At 52.2% G+C, this 22,559-nt stretch overlaps 1 protein-coding gene across 2 annotated transcripts in view; it reads left to right on the forward strand.

The window, feature by feature from the left end:
* RBM45 (RNA binding motif protein 45) overlaps nucleotides 1-22,559 on the forward strand; it is a 453,234-nt gene that overhangs the window by 371,882 nt on the left and 58,793 nt on the right. The gene's annotated exons all lie outside the window — the stretch shown is intronic.

Consider the following 22,559-nt stretch of genomic DNA (forward strand, 5'->3'; position numbering starts at 1 on the left):
CCAGCGATCCTACAACCTCTGGACAGCTCCATTCCTTTAACTGACTTTCACATTCCACTTACTTAGTATATGGTTTTTCGTGCCCCTAGGGCACCATTGTAAATCGTGCAACTTAAACGTATTTTTCCTAGGAGTTTGTCATGTGCTTAGCCCTCTGACCTCATAAAGAGTTCAGAGGTGTATGTTAGTTAATAAATAACTGTTTTTGTTTCATAACTACCTGTGTTGGGTCCTTTTCATTTGGTATTCAAAGGTTATATGTGGTAAAACAGCTGGCTTCACATGGCATAAAGAGTTTAGCCTAAAGACTGCTTTTGTCCACGCTACTAGGATAGCTGGTCTATAAGGTTGACTTACAACCATTCACCATAAGGGTTGTTTGGACTGATACAAGGTGGTCACTAGAACTAGTGAACATCATATATCAGGCCAACTTCTCACAGTCAATACCACCTGTCTCTTGGGCCGCTACACCCACACCCTGTGGGACGCGGTCGCGGACATGCTGCCACAATGTCCGGAGGAGGTCCGGGCTAAACTCGCCCAAACCCTTGTGGAGGGCCGAGATGCAGCGCGATATTCCATCCGGTGTGGGCTGGATACCACGGACTCACTGGGCAGGGCGATGGCAACGACGGTGGCGGTTCGACGCCACGCCTGGTTAGGTCCGCCAACTTTTCGGCCGATGTCCAGGCCACACTTCTGGACATGCCGTTTGATGGCCGTCGCCTCTTTGGCGACAAGGCAGACCATGTGCTTAAACGTTTTAAGGACTCCAAGGCTACTACAGCCAAGTCCTTGGGCCTCTCGGCCACACGCCAGGAATCTGGTGCCTTTCGTGGCCAAGGAAGAGGCGCCCCCACACGTGCTGCCAGCCACGCTCCGCAGAATGTTCAACAGCGCGGTGGCGGTCGTGGAAACCGCCGTGGCAGCGGTCGGGTACAACGGCGAGGCCATTCCAACCTCCCTCCGCGGCACCCATCTCAAAACCTTCCTAGTCAGAGTTTTCAGACCCATGTGACGCCGATGGGAGGCAGGGTTCGGCATTACCTCTCCCACTGGCGCACTGTCACTTCGGACAGGTGGGTGCTGCAAATCGTCCGAAGGGGCTACTCCCTCCCTTTCGAGGCACCCCTCCACCCATGCCACCGCAATTCCACTGTGTGTCGGGGGATCACTTGCAACTTCTGCAAGAGGATGTCACGGCCCTCTTGGCCAAGGGGGCCATCGAGCGCGTTCCTGGGCTGGAAGTAGGGTGTGGTTGTTACTCCCACTACTTTCTGGTACCCAAGAAGGGCAAAGGGGGCCTACGCCCTATCTTGGACCTGCGGAACGTCAACGGCTTCCTCCGGAAGGAGAAGTTCAAGATGCTGACTTTGGCTCAGGTCTTAGCTGCCCTAGACCCTGGAGACTGGCTGGTAGCGTTGGACCTGCAGGACGCTTATTTCCACATCCCCGTCCTGCCGGCTCACCGGCGTTACCTGCGGTTCACGGTAGGCCACAAGCACTTTAAGTTTACCGTGCTCCCCTTCGGCCTTACCAGCGCCCCACGGGTGTTCACGAAGGTGATGGTCGCAGCTCATGTGCGCAGGTTAGGGGTGTCAGTCTTACCCTACCTCGACGACTGGTTGTTAAAGGCGGGCTCGCCCCAGACAGTCGTCAGCCACTTCCAGACTACCGCCGACCTCCTGCACTTGCTGGGGTTCTCAATCAACGTGCCGAAGTCGCACCGGTGTCCCTCTCAGAAGCTCCTCTTCATCGGAGCGGTTCTTGCCTCAGCGCAGTTTAGGGTTTACCCACCCGAGCAGCGGGTTTGGGATATACAGGCTCTGATTTCAATCTTCCAGCCTTTATCCCGAGTCTCGGTCAGGTTGACGCTGCGGCTTCTGGGACTGATGGCCTCCTGCATCCTTCTGGTGCATCACGCCCGGTGGCGGGTGCGGGCTCTGCAGTGGGACCTGAAGTTTCAGTTGGCCCAGCATCATAGCAACTTGTCCGATCATGTCTTGATCTCGGAGGGCACTGCGAGACAACTGCAGTGGTGGCTCACGGACCGCGATTGGGTTAGTGGCAGATCCCTCTCCCTACCCCACCCAGAGCACGTGGTTGTTACGGACACGTCCCTCCAGGGCTGGGGAGGCCACATGGGAAAGGCGGAGATCAGAGGCCTCTGGTCTCCAGCGGAGTCCCGGCTCCATATCAACCTTTTTGGAGCTGCGTGCGATTCATCTAACACTGAAGGCATTCCTCCCCCCCTGTCCGGGGGAGTGTAGTGCAGGTGTTCACGGACAACACCACCGCCATGTGGTACTGCAACAAACAGGGCAGGGTGGGGTCGTGGACCCTATGCCAGGAGGCTCTGCGCCTCTGGCAGTGGCTGGAACATCAGGGCGTGACCCTGATGGTTCAACACCTGGCAGGCTCTCTGAATGCCAGGGCGAACGAACTCAGCCGTCAGTGCATGATGGATCACGAATGGCGTCTGAACTCGGACGTGGCGCAAGGCCTCTTTCAGCAATGGGGAGAGCCTTGGTTAGATCTATTCGCCACAGAAGAGAACGTGCAATGTCATCAGTTCTGCGCTTTGGAATTTCCAAGGCGGCACTCGCTCGAAGTGGAGTTGCGGTCTATTGTACGCCTTTCCGCCTATACTACTTCTGCCCAGAGTGCTGAAGATCCGGCGCGACCTCCGGACTGGGCACGGAGATACTGGTATCCCGAGCTACTCAGCATGACAGTCGATCCCCTGATTCGTCTGCCTCTTCGGGAGGACCTTCTGTCGCAGCAGCAGGGGACGGTTCTGCACCCGAACTTGTCCAGTCTCCACCTACAAGCTTGGAGATTGAGAGGCGGCAGTTCAGGCCATTTGACTTGCCTCCCAAAGTCTGTGATATCATTCTGGCGGCCAGGCGGCCCTCCACAAAGTCGGTATACGCCTGCAGGTGGAACAGATTTGTGCCATGGTGCACAGCAAAGCTGTGGACCCACTCTCTGCACCCCTTTCTGAGGTTCTCCTCTTACTTCTTTCTCTTGCCCAGCAGGGCTCTGCTCTGGGCACTCTCAAGGGGTACTTTTCTGCCCTTTCCGCCTTCTTACGGCTACCTGAGCCGCCTTCCTTGTTCAAGTCCCCCATTATAAATACGTTTTTGAAGGGCATCACACACATGTTCCCTCCTGTTCCCTTCGTGATGCCCCAGTGGGAATTGAATCTTGTGCTTACTTACCTCATGTGTGCTCCCTTTGAGCCGCTCCATAACTGTCCTCTGTCTTCTTACTCTGAAGACTGCTTTCCTGGTTGCCATCAGCTCTGCCAGGAGAGTGAGTGAGCTCCAGGCTCTTTCTTCTACACCTCCCTTCCTCTCTGTTCATCCGGACAAGGTTGTGTTGCGTACAAGACCTTCCTTCTTGCCCAAGGTTGTCACGGCCTTCCACATCGGGCAGTCCATTACTTTGCCCACCTTCTTTCCGCCTCCCCATCCCTCGAAAGAGGAAGAGAGGCTCCACCGTCTGGACCCATAACGTGCGCTCTTATTATCTAGATCGCACACGCCAGTTCCGGGTGGATGACCAACTCTTCGTTGGTTACGTGGGCGCTAAGAAGGGAAAGGCGGTGCACAAGAGGGCCATCTCCCGGTGGATCATCTTGTGTATCCAGGCAGAAGGGCCCCACGCAGATCTCGTGGATGCTGGAGGGCTGGTCTTCGGTGCAGGAGCTGCTCGGGGCTTCTCATTCCCCAAAGCACTTGGACGAGGATACCTCAGAAGTCGTGCTGGAGCGAAGTGCTGCTTCTTTCAAGATGGCCGGTCCCACGTGTCTCGTCGCACCCACGGATCTCAGCTGTGCTGCAGATGTAGGTAGAGGTCGAAGAGGTCTGGGAATCCGGGTCTCGTCGGGCTCTGAAGTCTGGATCCTTGCCAGAAGACGACAAAGGGAAGCCGCTGGACACTGATGGTGCCTGCTTGTGCAGGGTGGACTTGCCCAGTCTTCTGTGGAGCAGAACGTCGAAGTCCAGAGTTTCTTCTTGTAAAGTTGTTCAGGATAATCTAATTTGGAATGGGACCAGCTCCTACCTTTATCCGGCTAAAGGGGGCTGTACTACGACTAGGCCCCTCCACTGGGTGGGACCAGGAAGGGGGGTGGCTACACCCCCTATCCTTTGTCCGGTCTTGCGCCAGAGCTGGGGCTGGAGTGTCCCAGGAACTGGTTTAGACCGGAGTATGCACAGGGACACCTCGTGTGCCCCAGGCATGTCTCATTCCTTCCAACCCTGTCCTACCTAATACACAAAATCCTGTCTGGGGTGGTGCTAGCACCTCCTAAGCAGGAAACCCTTTGTCCAAGCCTCCCTCGCTGGAAGGACTCCCAGCAGCAGGAGGTCAGACTTGTGTCTGTGGTGGCAGTATCCATTTTGTGATGCTGAGGCTCGAGTTAACTTTAACCGGGGTTCACAGTTACATACATGTTGTGTCCCTCTAGAAGGGTGGAATACTACCCCCATCGCCAGAATTAGCGAGGGGGTAGTATTCTAATTCGTATGACACCTTACTCGACATGTTTTGATAATGTTATACCAAAGTTGGCAATAACCGCGAGGATTATAATGCACTTAAGAGTATATGGTATAGCGTTATCATGGAAACAGCTAAAGGACTTGGTTCCGAAAGCTGCAGACGGGCCCAGCTCATGCTAGAGCACCATCTCACATAATTCCAAGCACTCTGCCTTCAGGATTGATAAGGCCTGCCATAGGAGTGACTGATAGAAGGATATGTGTCCATTTTAGGGTTAGATATAGGGATACTATATCTAAAGCAAAGGGTGATTACACCACCTTGCCCCAGCTGATTGATCAGCCAGTTGTGTCAGATTTGGATGGCCAGTCAGGGGTGGCATAATACATGCTGCAGCCCCTTGTAGGCCCTGGGTGCACCTATGCCCTGGGTACCTAAGGTACACTGTACAGGGACTGATAAGGTGACTCAGTATCCAATTAGATATGCACCTAAGGTACATGGTTGTCAATTTAGAGAGAGCACAGCTAGGCTGTGGGTCTGATTAGCTGGCCCACAGCCAGGGAAAGTCGTAAACCAGTGAAGCAAAAAGCAAAAATCGGGGGTGACCATAGGATTGCAGACCCTACTCTCCTACAGGTATCACATACTATAGTAAGCTTTTCTGCTATGGGGATTACCCTGGAATTTATGCTCGATACTCTTACAGATCCTTTTAGACAGAGCAGTATAAGTCGAGGGGCTGAACTGCTAGGTGGGGGACGCAACCTGACCTGGGAGCATTGGAATTACAAGACTGAAGGGAGAATCTCCAGATTTAAAATATTTTAAGTGCACTCCTTGATGAAGAATCAGGATTGGACAAGTGAACACTCAAATCAAATGGAAATCAATCTTTAAGAGCCACGGGCAAGGAAGAAGGAAGTGGCACTATGATACTCACACTTACAGCGGGCAATAAAAAGATGAGTGCCTTTTCTAACATGGGATGGATACTTGCCGGACGCGGAGTTGGAAGAATTATGACAAGTATCTCTTTCTACATTTTATACGATAGTTAAATCTGCTGCATGGAAGAACCATTTTTTCACCGTCCAAAGAGTTTATTGGACCCCGAAAAGGTTGGCGAAAATGAAGGGAAGCTGTGACTCCAAATGTAAGCGGTGTGAAAGAAAAAGCATAGACATTCTGCATTTGTTTGCTACTTGCTCAAAGCTAGAAGAATTTTGGCTAGCTGTGGTTAAGACTATTTCCGATGTATTGGATATCGAGGTGGAAGTAAGCACGGTCTTAATTATGTTTGTCCTAAGGCAGCAAGACTTGAAGGGTTTGTGTTTAAACTTAAAACAAAGAAATTTGATGTTTTACCTAATCCTCATTGTGAGAAGGGAAATCTGTATATCATGGACTCAAACGTCTGCCCCCTCCTGGGAGGCGTGGAGAAGTTCAGGGGCCTTTATCGTAAAGATGGATAGGAGGGAAACAAGAAGAATTGGTGGTGGTGGTATCTGGGATTTGTTGAGCACCTTGGTAAACTGACCTGTCCAATGATTACATCTTCTTATAGCATTGGGCATAGGAAGCAGGTCATACCTGAGGGAGCCCAGCACTCCTTTTTCTGATTGATACATCTGCCAGTGGATTGTGAATATCCCCCTTGCATCAGCAACATTCGGAAAATCGTAGCTTCGCGCCGACTTGGTCGACGTCCTAGAGGCACGGCATCAAACGTGACTCCGCTGACGTCACCGACACTATATTAGGCCCACGCCAGCGTGATGACATCAGTTCCCTTTTCTCTGCGTCGTCGACTCCAACGGTTTTCTAGGGATCGTCTGTAGCAATTGCTGTAACTTTGTTACTTTGTGATAATATGCTTCATTGTCTTCTCTCTCGACATGTCTTCAAAGCTTGCGGGGAATGTGGAAAAACTATGTTCATTACTGATCTACATGAATGCTGCGTATGGTGTCTTAGCTCCGACCATGACGTCGAAGACTGCCAGTCTTGTAACAAGATGACACCTAACGTGGTGTCTTCGGCTTCGGAAGAGCAGGACCACATTGGTGAAGTGTCGCATGCGAATTCGCCAGGTTCACCGAGGCAGATAGCGAATCCATCTCCGGTACAGTCCCATCCTTCAGGTCGGGAGGATGAAGGTGAAGAGGAGGTGGTTGGTGAGGGAGAGGTTCCATTGCCAAGTGTCCGTCGACTCCGGTGCAACAGCCCGAAGAAGAGGTCGACGTCGTATCGACTCCGCGCCCTCAAGAGCAGCCAGGGGGTTCGTACCCGGCCTTCCCGGCTGCTGGTCAGGATCAGACGCAGTTCCTGAATGCAATATTTGGTATATATTCCAGGGCTATCTACCCCACTGGGGCTCCTGCTGGTCCCACGGGTCCGATGGCGTTTAGTTTGGGTGTTTCCCCAGACCTATGCTCCTGGCCCCTTTATGCCGTCTCCAGTGCCGCATTGGCATTTTCCGACGCCGGCGAGGCCTTCAACTCCGAAGCCATCGACGCCGAAGCCATCAACGCCGATGCCGCACCGTGATCGACCTCGTATGAAAACGCCTCGCCCGACGTAGTTATCGGCACCGGCTCCGACGGAGTCGACAGTGGATCCGTCGGCATCGTATTAGGCTTATGGAGGAAGAGGGGTTTCAAGAAGAAAATTTGGAGGAGGGGGAGCTACAGGAGTCTGAGGACCCATTTGATGACCTGACTGTGGCTAGTGGCCTTGAACTGTCCCCGAAGTGGGATTTAGTTTCAGTGCCGGATGCACCCTCTAAAGATGTGGCTCTTTACCATGTCGTGATAATGAAGGCGGCAAGCTTATTGAACACTACTCTGCCTACTGCTGAGTTTAAGTCGAACCTTCTCACAGAGGTCCTTCACTCACCATCTTCAGTGGTTGAACCAATACTGCTGTTTAATGATGCACTGGCAGAGTCAATTTTAGATGTTTGGAAGAAGCCTTTGTCAGCTCCTGCAGTATCTAGGACTGTTGCCAGGAGATAGAATTGCTCCTGATGACCCGGAATTTTTGTTCACTCACCCTCTGCCTGAGAGTTTTGTGGTTTAGGCTGCCTGTTCAAAGAGGTCACCTGGAGATTTTCCTCAGGTTCCTGCAGCAAAGGAGTTGAGAAAACAGGATCAGGCTGCTAAAAAGGATTTCTCCTCCGCCAGCATGGCGTTGAAGTCCACAAATGCGACCTGCCTGATGGGGCGTTATATCCACGCCCTTATGGATACTGTAAAACAATTGGTGCCAAAGATACCGGAGGATGATAGAAAAGACTTCCAGGAGGTAATCTCGGACACTCAGGCTGCAGCAAGGCAGGTGATCCAGAGTGGTTTGGACACAGCGGATTCTGTGGCGAGGGTCATGGGCTCTTCGGTGGCTACGAGGAGAGCTGCATGGCTAAAATCGTCTGAGTTTTCTACAGATGTCCAGTCTGCATTAATGGATCTACCATTCGACGGATCTGGTTTGTTTGGCAAAAAAGGCAGATGCTGCTTTATAACGTTTTAAAGACAGCAAGGCGACGGCTAAGTCGTTGGGCCTTCAGACCAGGGGCACCTTTGGCAAACGCTTTAGAAGGTTTGGCAGATCTTCTTTTCGTTCCTACAAGTCAACTCGGCAACAGCCTCCACAGCAGCAAAACGCACTGTACAAGGCGTACAGGGGCAGACAGAGAGCACGTCCCAGAGGTCGTCAAGTCGCCTCTTCCTCTTCCCAGGCCCCTGCCAACGCAGCAAAGCAGCCCTAGATCATGCGGGCCCAGTGGGGGGCCGGTTTACCCATTTTCTACGAGATTGGGAATTGATTATATCGGATCTTTGGGTTTTCAATCTCGTGGAGAATGGGTATGCTCTTCCCTTTCGGTAGTTTCCCCCAAATTACCCACCTTGCCAGGGTTATTGTTCGGAGGACCACCTGCTTCTCCTGCAGGAAGAAGTCCTCGCGCTGTTCAGAAAAGGTGCGATAGAGGTGGTTCCGGAGCAGGAAAGGGGTCAGGGATGCTACTCCTGGTATTTTCTGATCCCCAAGAAGGATGACAGGCTTCGGCCAATCCTGGATCTCAGGATCTTGAACTTGTATCTGAAGCAGGAGAAGTTCAAGATGCTCACCCTTGCTCAGGTTCTGAAGGCGCTGATGGAAGAAGACCGGATGGTGTCGATCAACTTACAGGATGCGTATTTTCATATTCCCATCTTGAAGTCGCACAGAAAGTATCTCCGTTTCACAGTTGGGTCGCAACACTACCAGTTTGCGGTCCTTCCGTTTGGCCTTACTACTGCGCCTCGAGTCTTTACCAAGGTGATGGCAGTGGTGGCAGTGCATCTCAGGAGGTCGGGGATACCTGTATTCCCGTATCTGGACAACTGGCTGATCAAAGCAGAGTCGCTGGAGAAGGTGCTCCATCACCTGCAGGAGACAACTCAGTTATTGCACAGGTTGGGTTTTTCGATAAATGTACCAAAATCTCACCTGGTGCCCTCCCAGCGCAACCTGTTCATAGGTGCGGTACTGGACACTACTGTATGCCGTGCATTCCCTCCTCCTCAAAGGATTCACGACATACAGGAAATTATTCCTTTATTTTTCAATGGAGCGGTCGTTCCATTCCTGAAAGTCCTTTCTTCTGCTCAGTCTTATGGCTTCTTGCATTCTGCTGGTCAACCATGCACGCTGGCACATGAGGGCACTCCAGCGGTGCCTCGCAGGCAGTGGTATCGACACAACGGAGATCTCAGGGAGTCAGTGAGATACCCTTCCTACCTTGCCTCTTGTACTCCTGGGCACTTGCTCCCACTCTGAGACCCCCGCGCAGCCGAGGTTAACGCTGCCGCAGGATAGGGAAATCTGAATCGGCGCCATCAAGGAGCCTGACCTCAGGCCACGCCCACTCACATTAGGCCACGCCCCCGCCTTTAAAAACCGAGCTGCTTACAAGCTCGCACTCAAGACAGTGACACTCCTGAGGCACAGCCGGGAGCTTTGGTTGTTTGTTTTTAGCTGCTTTGTGTAAAATTGAAACTCATGACTTCTTTTAAAAGATACCCTTCCTACCTTGCCTCTTGTACTCCTGGGCACTTGCTCCCACTCTGAGACCCCCGCGCAGCCGAGGTTAACGTTGCCGCGGGATAGGGAAATCTTGAATCGGCGCCATCATCGAGCCTGACCTCAGGCCACGCCCACTCACATTAGGCCTTGCCTCGAACACCCCTATAAAAATATGTGCTTTCCACGGACGCGCAGCGGACGGGCGCGCCTAAGGCAAGCCCGTCCGGGCCCGGCCGGCCCCAGGCCCAGTCGCTATGCCCAATTCTCCCAAAAGCCGTCTTACCTATACCCAAGGTAGGCTCCTCGCACTCAACCCTATAAAAAATGTAAGTTGTACCTACACCTTTACAGGAGAAAAACCCTTTAACTGCGACCTCTGCAACCCGGCCCCTACCGACGAAGATCGCCACGGCCTACAGCTCGGCCTCCTTAATTGTAGGTCCCTCCCTAAACACTCCCTTGAGATAAACCTCCTTATTCAAGACCTCGCCATCGACATTCTGTACCTTACGGAAACTTGGCTCACCCCGTACACAGATTCCGATATCGTTAATGCTCTACCACGAGAATACCAAATCCACTCTCAGAACAGACCCCTCGGCAGAGGAGGTGGCCTGGCAATAATATACAGAGAGCATTTCACCTGCAGAACTAATAACGGCAATATTGAGGACTGCGAAAGTTGCCATTTCACCTTACCGATCTCACCTGTAATCTCCCTCTCAGGTCTACTGATATATCGCCCACCAGGAGCCCCTGCCAAGTTCTCCAGCGCTCTCGTTGACACTGTCACCCTTATGGCAACGACATCTCCTAACTTTTTAATCCTGGGTGACCTCAATCTCCATCTATTAGACCCTAAGGACCTAACCGCCTCGGAACTTCTCCTTGATCTCACTTCTTATGATTTACGACTAGTGAACTCCGAGCCGACTCATGACAAAGGGCACCTTCTGGACCCTATTTTCACTAACATCCACCACCTCAAAACCTGTACTCCCCTCCCACTACCATGGACTGACCACTTCTTGATTCCTATCGACTGGCATCTCCATGTCCCGTCACCCCAACTGCCCAAAACCCGGGTCATCGAGAGAGGCTGGCACAAACTCTCGACTGAAGAATGGGCCTCCAGGCTCATGGAATCTCTCCCCCCCCAGCTCCAGACCCAGTCATCGCCGATATGCAGTTCAACTCTTGGCTCACTCAATCACTGGATGGCCTACTTCCCAAAACAAGTACCGTGAAACGAGCCAAAAGAGTGAACCCGGCCCCCTGGTATACCCCTGAGCTCAACTTATTACGTAAGGAGTGCAAACGGATAGAGCGCATCTGGAGGAAGGACAAAACCACAGTCAAAAAAGACGCCTTCCGTTCCTCCATAAGAACCTATAAATTCGCGCTACGTAATACCAAAAGTCACTTCTATGACGAAAGAATAAAGAACTCCTCCTGCTCGGCCAGAGAAACATTTATCATCTTGAAAGAACTACTCAAAGTCCCGGACCCTCTGCCAGAGAAACTCCCTGCTCCTAACACCTCTGAGGATAAATGCCATAAATTGGCTAAATACTTTGACGAGAAAATTCAGAAAATTCTCGCCACCCTACCCCCAGTTGACCACAGTACCAACGAGGAGGGTCGCCTCAAATCCGACCCTACCTCTAGCCCTCACCCGGACCTTCCCGCCATCCACCTAGACACCCTTGGCCCAGTAACCATTGAAGAGGTCTTGACCACGCTTGCCACAATCAAAAGTGGTTCCCCTAGCGACCCGGTGCCTATGCGCATCCTCAAAAAAATGGCTCACACTATTGCCCCCCCCTCTAACAGACCTTATCAATTCTTCATTACTTCAGGGAAAGGTCCCCCCCCCCAGCTGGAAAGCGGCTGTTGTCAAGGCCCTTCTTAAAAAACCTCTTCTAGATCCTCTGGATCTGGCCAACTACAGGCCAATCTCCCTCCTCCCCGGAGTTAGTAAAATCACTGAAAAAATAGTGAAAAAAACAACTCTCCCAGTTTCTAGAGTCTAACAACTTGCTTAGGAGCTCGCAGACTGGATTCCGCCCTGGGCAGGGCACGGACACTGCCCTCCTGGCTGCAGTGGAAGAAACCAGGTGCATTCTGGACGCAGGAGGATCAGTGGCAGTGATCCTCCTGGACTTCAGTACGGCCTTCGACACTGTCAACCACCGGGTCTTAATCCAGCTACTCAAAAACGTCGGGGTGAAGGGTACTGCCCTAGCTTGGTTTTCGTCATTCATAAACCACCGCTCCTTCCAGGTCTGGGAAAACGACATGCGCTCCCCAGCAGTCCCTCTCCAGTGCGGAGTACCGCAAGGCTTTTCGTTAAGCCCGACATTATTTAATGTCTATATGTCCCCACTGGAGGAGGTAGTCACCCCGTTCGGAGTGAAAATCATTAGCTACGCTGATGACACCCAGCTTGTGGTGTCTCTATCCCATCCCAACCAAGAACTATCTAATCTCCATAGCTGCCTTTACAAAATCCAGGGGTGGATGAATAACTCAGCGTTGAAACTCAACGGGTCCAAGACAGAAATCCTGCTTCTTGGTCATAAAGTGCTTTCCCTTCCCCCTAACATCTGGCCCCCCTGTCTGGGTGAACCCCCGGCCCCCAAAACAGAGATTAAGAGCCTGGGAATCTGGCTAGAGAAAGATCTGTCCTTCAAAACCCAAGCCAAAAAAAACGCTGGGATTTGTTTTGGGCTTCTTAGATCAGTCAGGAAAATCCTGCCCTTGCTCCCTCACATCTCCCGAAACTACTTATCCAAGGCCTTATTCTATGTAGGCTGGATTACAGTAATGCCATCTACCTGGGAGCACCTGAAGCCACCTTCAACAAATTACAAAGAATCCAGAATGCCGCTGCCCGGCTTCTCACCAACACCCCGGCCAGATCCTCCGCCAAACCAGCTCTGAAGCTCCTTCATTGGCTTCCAGTAAGAGAAAGAGTTAAATTCAAGGCTCTCTGCCTGGCTCATAATATCTTACAGGATAAAGGTCCCCCCATTCTCAAAAACGTTATCACGCCCTACAAAGCTACAAGATCCCTCCGTTCGGATCACGAACGCCTCATCACAGTTCAGAGTGAAAAAGGCTCGCACAGGTGGACGGCGATTCTCAGTGAACACGGCCAGCCTATGGAACACTCTCTGCCATAAACTGAGGATGGTATCAGATCACCTCAGTTTCAGGAAACTACTGAAAACGCACCTCTTCCCCTGATCCCCCCCTTTCACTCTGGCTCGCCAATCTCTCGACTGTCTTGGTTTCAGCGCTGGGATGCTTACGGGTTACTATGCGCTCTACAAAACCCTAATAATAATAATAATAATCTCCTGAGAAACTGCAGCGGATCTGACTTGGTGGAGTGTGGAAGGCAATCTGTCACAAGGAAAGCCTTTTCATCTACCTCCATCTGTGGCCACAGTGATAACGGATACAGCCACTCTAAGGTGGGGTGCTCATCTGGGGGATCTGGAGATAAAGGGCCTTTGGTCTCCAGAGGAAAGGTTGCTTCACATCAACTTTCTAGAGTTGCGGGCAGTACGTTTAGCGCTCAAGTCCTTCCTCACTTCTCTTCGCGGTCAGTCAGTTCAAGTCCTGACGGACAACACGACCGCGATGTGGTATGTGAATAAGCAGGGAGGAGTGGGGTCACATGTCTCTGCAGGGAGGACCTTCTGCTGGGTTCAGGACCATCAGATTTGTCTGATGGCAAATCATCTGGCCGGAGTTCTGAACGTTCGTGCAGACACTCTATTGGCAGTTCTCTGCCGACCACGAGTGGAGGCTCCATCCAGAGGTAGTTCGTCAGGTTTTTCGGACTTGGGGAACTCCTCTGGTGGATCTGTTTGCCACTCACGAGAATGCTCACAGCCTGTCATTCTAAACCTCCAATGTCCGATGCAGGGAGCCTTGGGGGAAGCGTTTCAGTTGAGTTGGGACTCAGGACTCCTCTACGGGTTCCCCCCCCCCCATACCCTTGATTCCTCGGGTTCTGAGGAAGGTTCGCCAAGACTGGGCCCAAGTTATATTGATCGCCCCGGATTGGCCAAGAAGGGTGTGGTACACAGATCTTCTCCACCTCTCCTCGTGCTCGCCGCTCCGTTTCCCTCACAGGGCAGATCTCCTCTCCCAGATGAAGGGGCAGGTTCTACACCCCCACCTCCAGACCTTACACCTTCATGCCTGGAGATTGAACGGGGCAACCTGAGTTCCTTTTCTCTCCCACACGATGTGGTGGATGTCATCTTGTCAGCCAGGCGTGACTCCACTAAGTCCATTTATTCCTATAGATGGACTAAGTTTGTTGCTTGGTGTGGAGAGAAGTCCATTGACCCTTTTTAAGGGCTCGTTTGTCCAATATTCTACAATTTGCTCTCTCCTTGGCCCAGCAGGGTTTTGCGGTGGCAGCTATTAAGGGTTATTTGTCGACCTTATCGGCTTTTCTTTGATTGCCGGACCAGCCCTCTGTGTTTAAGTCGCCTATTGTTTTACGGTTCATCAAGGGCCTTACCAATAAATTTCCACCAACTTTTTATTGTGCCTCAGTGGGACATGAACCCTGTTCTTACTTTCCTGATGGGTTCGCCTTTCGAGCCATCACACAAGTGTCCCTTGAGGCTTTTGTCTTCCAAGACAGTTTTTCTGATAACAATTACCTCGGCAAGGAGGGTAAGTGAGCTTCAAGCTCTTAGTTCAAAGCCCCCGTTTTTATCCATTCATGCTGATCGAATGGTTCTCAGGACCAGGGTTGATTTTCTGCCAAAGGTGGTTACTCCTTTCCATGTGGGGCAGTCCGTTACCCTCCCTACCTTTTTATCCTTCCCCTCACCCTTCCAAGGAGGAGGAGAGACTTCACCGCCTGGACCCTAAGAGGGCGGTGAGCTTTTACCTGGACAGGACGAGTGAGTTCAGTTCAGATGACCAGCTGTTTGTTGGATTTGCTGGCTGCAGGAAGGGGAAGGCTGTGCTCAAGCGCATGCTATCAAGATGGATAATTTTATGCATCAATATCTGCTACTCCCTGGCGGGTAAGGAACCTCCAGAGGGTATAAGGGCTCATTCCACTAGAGCGAAGTCTGCAACATCTGCTTTGGATAGAGGTGTGCCTGTAGAGGACATTTGCAGAGCCGCGACTTGGGCCTACCTCCACACTTTCGCGAAGCATTATTGCTTGGATTCCGAAGTGAGGGAGGACAGCCGCTTTGCGCGCTCTGGCCTCCAAGATTTCTTGGTATAGCGGAGTGGACACCCTCCTCCAGGAGTGGGGACTGCTGTGGGAATCTATTCACAAGGTGAGGAATCCACTGGCAGATGTATCTATCAGAAGAACAAGTTATGGCACGGAAAAAAGGGCGGAACTGATGTAATCACGCCGGCGTGGGCCTAATATGGTGTCGGTGACCTCAGCAGAGTTCGCGCGATGCCGTGCCTCTGACGTCGCCCACGTCGGCGTGAAGCTACGAAAGAATTTCCGAATGTTGCTGACGCAAGGGGGATATTCACAAGGTAAGGAATCCATAGGCAGATACTGTATATACCAGAAAAAGCGGTTCGAGGCATGTGGGCTGCTGAATTCATATCTGTGCATAGTCCGCCACCTAGTGTTGGGTCCGGATGATTGCACATTGTTGTCCTGGAAGAGTCTTCGAAGTATCACGAGATAGGTGGCTCCTCCCCTGGACTACAGTGCGCATGGGCATCGCCTCCATCCCCAGATTGTTTTTTTCCGCCATCGGGTTCGGATGTGTTTTCGGTTCCCTCTATCGGGACCGATAGTTTGTTCTACTTTCACTCGAGGCCAAAAGGTCTTTAGGCTGGGCGTCGGTATAGTTGCGTTCGGGTTTCTTACTGACTCTCAGCTCCGATCTCCGACTGCCCCTCCACGTGCTTTCGACGCGGACGGGCCTACACTACACACTTTGCTATGGAGCGGACGCCATTCAAAAAGTGTCCGCTGTGTCACTCTAAATATTCGCACCTCGACGTGCACCCCGTGTGCAATACATGCTTGTCACCGGATCACCGTGAGGACACTTGCATGGCGTGTTCGAAATTTAGAAGTAAGAAAACTTTGAAGATTCGCCGGGCTAATCGGCTCCAGGCTCAATTGTCGGCTTCGGCACCCCCACCTGATGACATCTTCCAGGAATCGGTTGAGGGAGAAGGCGACGTGCAAGAATCGGACTCTGGCCCCGCGTCCGAAGAAGAGACGGGCGACGCGGGTGATGAGGCCTACGACGAAGTCTCCGACGAGGTAGGGGACGACGACCGGGCTTGTCCCGCAATGGGTGATAGCTCGGACGAAGAGCATCCCCAACAAGACTCCGGGGTTACTCCCCGTTATACGGCCCAGGTCGAGGGATCGCCTTCGGGCCTTACCCAAGATCTAACAACAAGTCCTACGTCCCCGCCTCCGGGCCCGGTCACGGACATTTCTAACAAGAAACCGAAAGTGAAGCCAACTGGTCTTGCACCCTCGGATGCGAAAACGAAACCAAAAGTGGCGCTGGTGAAAAAGGTTCTGGAGGCGTCAACTTCCACGAAACCCAAAATGGCTGACCAGAAGAGCCACGCCAAAATGGCTGACCAGAAGAGCAGCGCAAAAATGGCCGACCCGAAGCCATCTGGGTCGGCGCCGAAGGTGAAGGCATCCGACGCGGCGGCGTCGGCACCGAAAGGGGTCGCGGACCCGAAGAGGGTCGCGGACCCGAAGACGGCTTCTAAAAAGCCTCACGCCGACAGTGCGCCGGGCCATGGGGCGTCGGCGCCGAAGAAGAGGCTTACCGCCGAACAGGCTCTCGAAGACGAGGAGTCGCTCGAGTCGTTTCAGCCCTCGGCATCCCTTACAAAGAGGGTGGGAGAATCCTTGCGGCGGATCCAGCAGGCTGTGGTTCCCAGCCAGGACCCTGTAGTGCCACGGCCCACGACGAAGCCTGCCAAGGAACAAACGCCCATTCGTTTTACCCTTCCTCCCAAGTCGGCGCCGAAGGCCTTCGCGCCTAAGCAGAGCGGACACTCTCGGGAAATATTGACGCCGAAGGCTGCCTTGGTGGTGTCAAAGCTTCGGCTCCAGCCGCTCGCGGTGGAGGAACGTCGTGAGGTGCACATCGACGCCAACACCGGAAAATTGTCGCTCCTCAAACGGAAAATTACATCGGAGCCGGCCTTGGAACCTTTTAAGATTCCACTCAAGAGCAAAAAGTACTCTGCGGACTCTTCGGCTCTGATGGAACCACTGTCTCCACAAGCCCTGGAACACTCGCCGGCCCATTCCCCCGTGCCTGATGTCGACGAGGAAGAGGTCGAGTACACCTATCCTGCGTACTCGGATCCGGACGAGGAGCAGGTGCCCTGGACAGCAGGAGACGACATAAACGACCCGCAGTCGGGGCAGGACACTCAACTTTTCGCCGCAAAAACGTCCCCGACGGAGGACTCGGCGGCATTCAATGCATTAATAGAGAGAGCTGCGGCGAACCATGACGTCGAGCTGCACTCAGACCCAGTGGATGCAGACTTTTTGGTCGACACCTTCTCGGTAGCCGAAAAGCAAGTCAAGACACTACCAATGCTTAAAGGGGTGCTGAAGCATGCACAGGAGGTGTTCAAGGAGCCCACCCGGGCGCGGGTGGTCAATCCTCGCATCGACAGGAAGTATAAAGCGGCGCCCACGGATCCCACTTATATTAAGGGACACTTGCCATTGGACTCCCTGGTGGTCTCCAACGCTCGGAAAAGGGCAAATTCGCAAACAACTGGTGACGCTCCTCCCCCTGACAAAGAATCCAAAATCTTTGAAGCATCAGGCAAACGCATTGCTGCGCAGGCAGCAAACATCTGGAGGATCTCTAACACTCAAGCCCTGCTCGCACGTTATGATAGGGCCCATTATGACACACTAGAGGCCATCCTTCAACACTTGCCTGACCAATATAAAGAGGCGGGGGAGATGCTCATTCAGGAGGGTAAACTCATTACGAATGCGTCCATCAAATGTGCCCTAGATGTAGCAGACACTGCCTCCAGGGCTATCAATACAAGTGTTTTACTTAGACGTCATGCCTGGCTTCGAATTTCAGGGTTCAAACCCGACATACAGACCACAATATTGGGGCAAACAGTGAATCCTGACCATCTGTTCGGCCCGGAGGTGGATGCCTCCCTAGAAAAAATGAAAAAGGATACTGAAACTGCCAAATCTATGGGAGCTTTACAAAGCCAGCAGTTTCGGGGTGGTTCTTTTCGCCGCTCCAACTCAAGAGGCACCTCAAGGGGACAGGCATCCCAATCCACACAATACTACAAGGGTAACTCCCAGTCCTCGTATAACAACAACAAGGGCAGGGGTGGCTACAGAGGCAACAATATCAAAGGCAGGGGACGTGGAAACAATGCATCCAGGTCCCCACCACCAACAAGCAGTGACGTCTTGTCACTCCCCCCCGATCACACGACACCTGTCGGGGGGAGACTCCAGCAGTTCCTGCCGGCGTGGAGATCCATCACCACGGACAGGTGGGTGAGGTCTCTTATCCAGTACGGGTACTGTTTAGAACTTGCGTCCATTCCACCGGACATACCACCAAGAAGCCGTGCTATGTCCGACGAGCACTTGACCTTGTTGCAGCAAGAAGTTCTAGTCATGCTGCAAAAAGGGGCAATAGAGCTCGTTCCATTGCAAGAACGGGGTACGGGGGTTTACTCCCTGTATTTTCTGATCCCCAAAAAGGACGGATCACTCAGGCCGATCCTGGACCTCAGGCCCCTGAACTGGTACATCAACTTGGAGCACTTCCATATGCTCACATTGCAGCAGGTGCTTCCCCTGCTTCAGCAGGGAGACTTCCTGGCAACGCTAGATCTGAAGGATGCCTACTTTCATATTCCCCTGCATCCTTCCCACAGAAGGTATCTCAGATTCAAGATCTTAGACCAGCATTACCAGTTCAGGGTCCTGCTGTTCGGGGTCGCCACGGCACCGAGAGTGTTTACAAAATGCCTGGCGACTGTGGCGGCGCATCTCCGTCGCCAGCACGTCCATGTCTTTCCATACCTAGACGATTGGCTTATTCAGGCAAAGACGGAACAGCAGTGCGTAGACCACGTGTCACGTACCATTCACCTCCTGCACGATCTGGGATTCTCTCTGAATTACCCAAAGTCCCATCTCCAGCCCGCTCACGTGCGACAGTATCTGGGCGCAACAATCGACACTCTGGCAGCCACTGCGCAGCCAAATTCAGCGAGAATCGCCAGTATCCAGGCGCTGATCCAACGATTCAGACCCCAACACTCGCTTCCAGCGAGAGTGTTCATGCAGTTGATAGGCATGATGGCCTCCTGCATCTCCATTGTCCCGCACGCGAGACTACATATGCGTCCGCTTCAGGAGTGCCTTGCACGTCAGTGGACTCAGGCTCATGGGCAACTGACAGACCTAGTGTTGGTGAGCGGTCGGGCGTTCAACTCTCTGCATTGGTGGAATCCACAAAACCTTTGCAAGGGCCGACCATTCCAAGAGCCTGTCCCACAGATCATCCTGACGACGGACGCCTCTCTCCAGGGATGGGGAGCGCATGTACTCCACTACACTGTGCAGGGACTATGGACACTTCAGCAAAGGAAGATGCACATCAATGTGTTGGAACTGATGGCAATCTTCATGGCCTTAAAGGCGTTCAAAGTACATCTGTGCAACAAGGTCGTGTTGATCCGGACGGACAACATGACGGCCATGTACTATATCCAGAAGCAGGGAGGTACACACTCTCCACAGCTGTCTCATCTGGCTCAGAGCATGTGGAAGTGGGCCATTCAGAGGAACATCTTCCTCATGGCAGAGCATCTCCCGGGCAAGGACAATCAAATGGCGGATCTGCTCAGCAGGCACAGCCATCAAATGCACGAGTGGGAGATACATCCATCAGTACTCCAGCCGTACTTCCAAAGGTGGGGTCATCCAGAGATAGACCTTTTCGCCACAAAGGAGAACGCAAAATGCCAAAGCTTCGCCGCCAGATTCCCACACCCCCAATCACAGGGCAATGCGATGTGGATGAACTGGTCAGGCAGATTTGCGTACGCTTTTCCCCCAGCACCTCTGATACCGCTGGTGGCACGCAAGCTCAGACAACACTCGATGACGCTCATCCTGGTTGCTCCAACGTGGGCTCGCCAACCATGGTACACCACGTTTCTGGAACTCTCCGTGGTACCGCATCAGAGGCTTCATCTCACTCCCAGCCTTCTGACGCAGAGCCATGGCGACATTCAGCACCCAGATCCGCAACAGCTCAACCTGGCGATCTGGCTCCTGAAGTCCTAGAGTTTGGCTACCTCAATCTTCCTCCCGATTGCATGGACATCATTCGGGAGGCAAGAAAGCCCACTACTAGAGCTTGTTATGCGGCTAAATGGAAGAGATTTGTCATCTACTGTGTGAACCACAGCATTGACCCGCTAGATGCTTCCATTCAGAACATCATATGTTACCTCTTTCACCTGTATCGATGTAATCTAGCGTACTCTTCCATCCGCATTCACCTGTCTGCCATGGCAGCATACCTCCAGAATAGGCAGCACCTGTCACTCTTTAAGGTCCCTGCTATCAAGGCCTTTCTGGAAGGACTCAAAAGGGTCATTCCACCAAGGACCCCACCAGCTCCAGAATGGAACCTCAATGTGGTTCTTACAAGGCTGATGGGTCCTCCCTTTGAGCCACTGCACTCTTGTGAGCTACAGTTTTTGACTTGGAAGGTTGCGTTCTTGGTAGCAATTACATCGCTGCGGAGGGTGAGCGAGCTGCAGGCGCTCACCATCCAAGAACCTTTCTTCCAAATACATGCAAACAGGGTGGTGCTCCGCACTAACCCTAAATTCTTACCCAAAGTAGTCTCACAGTTCCACATGAACCAAACAATTGAATTGCCAGTGTTTTTCCAAAACCCTGAGACGCTGGCGGAGCGTATGCTCCACACTCTTGATGTGAAAAGGGCCTTGATGTACTATGTGGACAGGACGAAAGATTTCCGCAAAACCAAACAACTCTTTGTGGCTTTTGCCACACAACACAAGGGAAATGCAATCTCCAAAGCGGGGATTGCTAGATGGATAGTAAAGTGCATTCAGATCTGTTACGCTAAAGCTAAGCGCACTCTCACTATCCCACCGAGGGCCCACTCCACTAGGAAGTTGGGGGCCTCTATGGCCTTCCTAGGTAACATTCCCTTAGAAGACATCTGTAGAGCAGCCACATGGTCTACCACACATACCTTCACTAAGCACTACTGTGTAGACGTGCATTCCAGACAACAGGCAGCTGTTGGTCAGGCTGTTCTAAAAACGCTTTTTCAAACTGCTGCAGCTGGCACGGGCGGCCGCCGTTAATGGAGGGACTGCTGTGTATTCTATGCACAGATATGAATTCAGCAGCCCACATGCCTCGAACTGCAAATGCTACTTACCAGTATGCATCTGTTCTTGGCATGTAGGGCTGCTGACATTCATATCGCCCACCCTCCTCCCCGGCGCCTGTAGCAGCTGCAGTATTTATTCATATACACATATGCTCATAGCATGGTCATCACTCACTTTCTTCACTCCATCTCTGCCAATGGCTAAAAACAATCTGGGGATGGAGGCGATGCCCATGCGCACTGTAGTCCAGGGGAGGAGCCACCTATCTCGTGATACTTCGAAGACTCTTCCAGGACAACAATGTGCAATCATCCGGACCCAACACTAGGTGGCGGACTATGCACAGATATGAATGTCAGCAGCCCTACATGCCAAGAACAGATGCATACTGGTAAGTAGCATTTGCATTACCGAAGGTAAGTAACTTGTTCGTTGCTTGAAGAAGAGAGTCCAATCCGCTAGGCACATGGGTCGCTACAATCCGGAAGGTGCCAATTATTGTGATTTGAGGACACAGAAAAAAAAATAAGGCAGTCATCACCCAACTTCAGACAAAAGTGGACCTCCTGCATTTGTTTGAGTTTACTATCAATGTGCAAAAGTCACACCTGGCTTTTTTAAATGCTAACTTTCTTCATGGCTGTTCTGGATACAGTGCAGTTTCAGGCTTATCCTCCAAAACAGAGTAAGATATTTCGGCTAGGATTCCGATATTTCTGCCTCTATTCTGGATTTCGGTGAGACTGACTGAGCATCTCATGGCCGCCTGCATCCTGCTGATGAAGCATGCACATTGGCATATTCAGGCCATGCAGTGAGACCTGAAATCCCAGTAGACGCAGCATCAGGGGAATATTTCCGACCTGGTCCAGCTATCTGAAGGAACTGCAAAATGTCTGCAGTGGTGACGGACAGTCCACAATTGGGTCAGCGGCAGACCTCTTACTTCCCCACCTGGACCTAACAGTAGTGACAGATGCGTCACTCCTTGATTGGGACTGCCATCCTGGAGAGGTAGAGATCCGAGGACTCAAGTCTCCAGCAGAACTTTGGCTCCACACCACCCTGTTGTGTGGATTTTGGGGGGACCACCCAAAAGGTGCAGGGTCACCCTATAGTCCACAGGTCCCGAATACAAACTGAGACCAACTCTGGAGCACGGAGAGAAAGGATATTTATTACAACTTCATGAGATGGAGAGAGCATCAACAACAGACACCCATAGCTGTCTGAGGAGCAGTTGGTGAGTGCTTTGGTTCTGCACCTTATATACCCTTCATCCCCACCCTGTGCGTGCCAGGTGAACAGCAACAAGCACCGATAATTTACAGACTAATAATGATCAGTTCTGATACAATCAGCAGATGTTGACTGTTTGGCCCCTGCAGGGCATAGGTGAAAAAGGCATGATTATATGTCAAAGATTAATCTGATACGCACAGATGGTAGCGGTGAGGCCCCTGCAGGGTGTAGGGGGACAAGCATGTTTATACAAATAAGTCCGCAAATGGTAGTTGTTTGGACCCCTGCAG

This window comes from Lissotriton vulgaris, chromosome 2_1 (genome assembly GCF_964263255.1).
Source record: "Lissotriton vulgaris chromosome 2_1, aLisVul1.2, whole genome shotgun sequence".
Taxonomy (NCBI): domain Eukaryota; kingdom Metazoa; phylum Chordata; class Amphibia; order Caudata; family Salamandridae; genus Lissotriton; species Lissotriton vulgaris.